Consider the following 5,907-nt stretch of genomic DNA (forward strand, 5'->3'; position numbering starts at 1 on the left):
AGCCTATATTGATGAAAGAAGAAATTGATTATCTCAACAAACCAATCACAAGTAAAGAGATAGAATCAGTCATTAAAAACCTCCCAACTAAGAAGAGCCCAGGGCCAGACGGCTTCACAGGTGAATTCTACAAAACATTCCAGAAAGAACTAACACCAATCCTGCTGAAACTCTTCCAAAAAATCAAAACAGAAGGAACATTACCAAACTCATTCTATGATGCCAACATTACCCTAGTACCAAAACCAAACAAAGACACCACAAGGAAGGAAAATTACAGACCAATTTCTCTAATGAAACCTTGATGCAAAAATCCTCAACAAAATACTTGCTAACCATATTCAACAACACATTGAACGAATTATATACCATGACCAAGTGGGATTCATTCCAGGTATGCAAGGATGTTTCAACATAAGAAAATCAATCAATGTAATACGCCATATGAACAGATTAAAGGAAAAAAATCACATGATTATATCTATAGATGCAGAAAAAGCATTTGACAAAATACGCACCCTTTCCTGATAAAAACACTCCAAAAGATTGGAAAACAAGGAAATTTTCAGAACATGATAAAGAATATATGAAAAACCCATAGCCAACATCATTTACAATGGTGAAATCCTAAAATCCTTCCCTCTAAGATCAGGAACAAGACAAGGATGCCCACTCTCTCCCCTTCTATTTAACAGAGTCTTAGAAGTACTTGCTGGAGCACTGAGACAAGAACCAGATAGAAAAGGCATTCACATTGGAAAGGAAGAAGTCAAAATTTCATTATTGGCAGATGACATGATCTTACACATAGAAAACCCTGAGAGGTCTACAACAAAGCTTCTAGAACTCATAAATGAGTTTAGTAAAGTTGCAGGTTATAAGATCAATGTGCAAAAATCAGTAGCATTTCTGTACACCAATAATGAGCAAGCTCAGGAGGAAATTGAGAAACAAATACCATTTACAATAGTAAATAAAAAAACAAATACCTAGGAATAAATTTAACTGAAGATGTAAAAAACTTATACACAGAGACCTACACAAGATTGTTCAAGGAAATCAAAGAAGACCTAAATAAATGGAATATTCCCTGTTCATGGATAGGAAGACTAAATATTATTAAGATATCTATCCTACCAAAACTGATCTACACATTCAATGCAATCTCAATAAAATCAACACAGCATTCTTTAAGGAACTAGAAAAATTAGCTATGAAATTTATTTGGAAAGGAAAGAGGCCCTGAATAGCCAAAGACATATTGAAAAAGAAAAACGAAATTGGAGGAATCACACTACCTGACTTCAAAACATACTACAAAGCTACAGTAGTGAAAACAGCATGGTATTGGCACAAGGAGAGGCACATAGACCAATGGAACTGAATTGAGAGTTCTGATATAGATCCTCATATATATAGCCATATAATATTCGATAAAGCCACCAAACCCTCTCAACTGGGAGAGAATGGCCTCTTCAACAAATGGTGCCTGGAGAACTGGATATCCATATGTAAAAGAATGAAAGAGGATTACCATCTCATACCTTATACAAAAATCAACTCAAGATGGGTCAAAGACCTAAATATAAGAGCCAAGACCATAAAGACTTTGGAAAGCAGTGTAGGGAAGCATATACAAGATCTTTTAATAGGAAATGACTTCATGAACTTCACACCAAAAGCATGAGCAGCAAAAGAACAAATAGATAAATGGGACCTCCTCAAAATTAAAGCCTTCTGCACCTCAAAGGAGTTTGTCAAAAAAGTGAAAAGAGAGCCTACACAATGGGAGAAAATATTTGGTAACCATATGTTGGATAGGAGACTTATAACTTGCATATATAAAGAACTCCTATATCTTGAAAATAAAAAGATAAACAACCCATTTTAAAAACGGGAAAAAGATTTAAACAGACACTTCTCCAAAGAAGAAATACAAATGGCTAAAAAGCACATGAAAAAATGCTCCAAATCTCTAGCTATCAGGGAAATGCAAATCAAAACTACAATGAGATACCATCTTACTCCCATGAGATTGGCAGCTATGAAAAAAACAGAAGAATACAAATGCTGGAGAGGATGTGGAGGAATGGGAACACTCATCCACTGCTGGTGGGAATGCAGAAGGATCCAACCATTCTGGAGGACAATTTGGCAGTTTCTCAAAAAACTAATCATAGATTTGCCATATGACCCAGCAATTCCACTGCTGGGTATATACCCAGCAGAACTGAAAACAAGGACACAAACCGATATATGCACACCAATGTTCATAGCAGCATTGTTCACTGTCGCCAAAAGTTGGAATCAACCCAAATGCCCATCAACAGATGAATGGATAAATAAAATGTGGTATATACATACAATGGAATACTACTCGGCTTTAAGAACAAATACACTACAAACACACGTGATAACATGGATGAATCTTGAGAACCTTATGTTGAGTGAAGGAACCCAGGCATTGAAGTACAAATACTATGTGACCTCAATGATATGAAATAAGTAAACCAAGCTGCCTCAGAGAGCTAGAGACTGGATGATAGGCTTACAGGAAATTGGGGGGTAGAGGAAGGATGTAAGCTGATATCTACATGGGTGAAATCTATGATAAGCTGGAGGTAAGTATGTGTACAAGGAAGGGATAAAATGGAGACATAGGGTTACCTTTGGGTGGGGCTTTGCAGGCTTGAGGGGGGCTAGGGATGGGAGGATGGGTAATATTGCCCAAGAAACTGGGGGGAGGGTGGGGCAACATATGAACATAGGAGATTGTCAGGTATTTTGTTGAGAGTATAATGTTGAGAAAACCTTTTCAAAAATATAATAAGGAGAGTTACCTGTTTAAGATACTTAAAGGGGAAATCTGATGCAGGACAGACTCCTAGGGAATATGTGAATGCTCATTTTGCCAGAATGGGTTATATCATTGGGTAGAGACCCATATAATGAGAGTGAAGGTATACCCACATCCTGGGGAGGACTGATGCCATCAAATAGAGGGAACTGTATCTCTCAAGAGAAATGGTGGCTCCCAGGGCATTAGGGCAGTTAAGCATATCAAGCCCTCAACACTGTTGCAAGTATCTCTGAACATGGCGCTTCAAGCAATGAAGATTGACTGTCACTGTGGGCCCTAAGGGGAGGGGGAAATAGGTTTTGAATAGATGGAACCGATGTAACTGTGTGGGCAATAGAAGTGTTTCACAAGAGTACACAAGGATGGATATAAAACATGTAAAATTACACCAAAAAATACATAGGGGCTGATAGGCTAAAATGTAAATCATAATGTAAAACATAAGATAACTAAAAATTTAGAAAATTGTATAGTCTAAAATATAAACCACAATGTAAACACAAATGTTACCTTGTTTTTAAAAGCTATTGTCTCAATATCTGTACATCAGTTTCAGTAAATATGGTATGAATATGTTAAAAGATTATTGCTGTGGAAGGGAAAAGGTTTTATGTTGGATATGTGGGAGTACTGTATATTGTATATATGAATTACTGTGATCAAAAACTCTTGTGAAGATAAACTTAATAATTAGAAAAAAGAAAAGAAAATGATAGGATGTAGAATTTTTCCAAATTAATATGTATTCTATATCTAACCTTTAAACTCATTGCTATATTCCATTTTACTATTAAGGGAACCTGGCAATATATTGGGCTTCACTTTTCAGGAAGTTTTGGATCACAGAGAGGTTCAACAAGGGCAGCAGAGGAATACTGGTGTGGGATGTTATTAACAGGGGACACATGCTTGGCAGGGAGTTCTACAGGGCATATATCCCGGGTACATAAAAATGTTTGGATATTTTCATAGTGGAAACAATTAAAATCAACAACTGAGGGAGTGCTGAGTTCCTAGTCAGGGGAGCTCTATCACAGTCCCTAAAGGAACAGTAACAATCCCCCAAGTGCAATGGCAAAGACCAAAAAAGAATGAAGGTCCAACAATGGGCCCCTGATACTAATGATTATGCTTGTGAGCCTGTGCACCTGAAATAAGAAAAGGCCTAGAGCAGCAGTGTGCCTAAGAGTTACCTCCTGAGAGCCTCCATGTTGTTCAAATGTGGCCAGTCTCGAAGCCAAACTCAGCATGTAAATGCAATGCCTTCCCCCCAGCATGGGACATGACTCCCAGGGATGAGCCTCCCTGGCGCCAAGGGATTACTACCAAGTACCAGCTGATGATATAACTAGAAAATGACCTTGAATAAAAGGGTCAACTTGGACCAGCAGAATATCTCTGTCTACATATAATAACAGGAGTTAAAAATGCCTTTTGACCTAAATCAAGGGGGAAATGGAAAGGACAAATGCATTTATATGGCTATGAGTCTCCAAAAAGAGCCAGGAGGTTATCAAAGGGGTTGCCCTTATGCACACCCAAGCAGAGTCCTGGAGACAGATAAAGTAGATACAACCACAGGTATTGGTTCTTCTGAGGGCTACAGAGACCCACAGGTTTTATGGTCATGGCAGATGGAGTTCAGTGCCATGTCAGTTGGCCCTTCTTTAGAGTTTGTGTTTCTGTGTGATGGAGCTGGACTCAGATGTGATCTCTTTTCACAAGCCTTTCCTGTTACTTTATCAGAATTGTAGTTGGTGCTGGGGTTTAATATATACTCAGGGGATCTGAATCTCTGGACAGATCATATGATAGCCAGGCCCTGAGTCTCAACAGACTTCAGCTCCTACACTCTGGTTTGTTGGACTTACCCCACTCAGCTGACATGGAGTTGAAGAAGGTCAACCATCACACCATGGAGCCAAGAGTGCCTACAACTGAAAGCAGGAGGATTGCATCCAGCATCCATGTGGAATCTAAGCCCCCTCTTGACATAGATGTGGAGTGGACACAACCAATCCAAGGTCCACAGGATGGAGGAATAGAATATGGATTAGAGTGGACTTACTGATATTCTATTCATGAACTATTGTGATTAGTAATCAAAGAAAATGTGGCATTGGTGTGGAGAAAGTGGCCATGGTGGCTGCTGGGTGTGGGGAATGGGAGGAAGAGATGAGATGTGGAGGCATTTTTGGGACTTGGAGTTGCCTGGGTGGTGCTGCAGGGACAATTACCGGACATTGTGGGTCCTCCCATGGCCCACTGGATGGAAAGTGGGAGAGTGTGGGCTATGATGTGGACCATTGACCATGAGGTGCAGCTATGCTCAGAGATGTATTCACCAAATGCAATGAATGTCTCATGATGATGAAGGAGAATGTTGCTATGGGGGGAGTAATGGGGTGAGGGGGATGGGGGGTATATGGGGACCACGTATTTTTTGAATGTAATATTTAAAAAATGAATAAAGACAAAAAATAAAAAATTTAAAAAATTTAAAAAAGAAACCTCCCACACCCCCAAGAGACTATTATAATACTTGAAATATGGCAGGCATTTGAAAAGGAAGGAATAAAGGGAAAGAGGGAGGCAGATAGGTGCAGGAAGGGCAGGTTATAAAAGTGGGAGGGAACTAGAGACAAGGTTCAGTGACTTCACAATTCTGTCCTTTATGTCACTAGTTTTACAAACTCATCATCTCCAAAAGTTAGCTTCAGCTTCTCAAATCAGGCCCTCCTGGGTTTCCAGAACACTGAACTATTTTTTTAGTGTTGGCACAACAAAACCTTTCCTTATGTCCAGGTGCACAGCCTTTGTTTATTTATTTGATAGTTCCAAAGCAAAAATAAACAAAAACATCTCTGTTCCCTTAATCTCCCAGGAGTTTCACCTTTCAGCTCTGGTTACCAAATCAATCATTGTTTTATTCTTTGGAACCAGGATCAAGGGCCTCATGCTTACCTTTCCTCTACCCTTTCCCTCACCCCAAGCCCTCCCCCATTCTTCTCTTATCCATACCACACTCAGTCCTTCTAGTCCAGGTT

Source organism: Dasypus novemcinctus, chromosome 13 (genome assembly GCF_030445035.2).
Source record: "Dasypus novemcinctus isolate mDasNov1 chromosome 13, mDasNov1.1.hap2, whole genome shotgun sequence".
NCBI classification, from domain to species: Eukaryota; Metazoa; Chordata; class Mammalia; order Cingulata; family Dasypodidae; genus Dasypus; species Dasypus novemcinctus.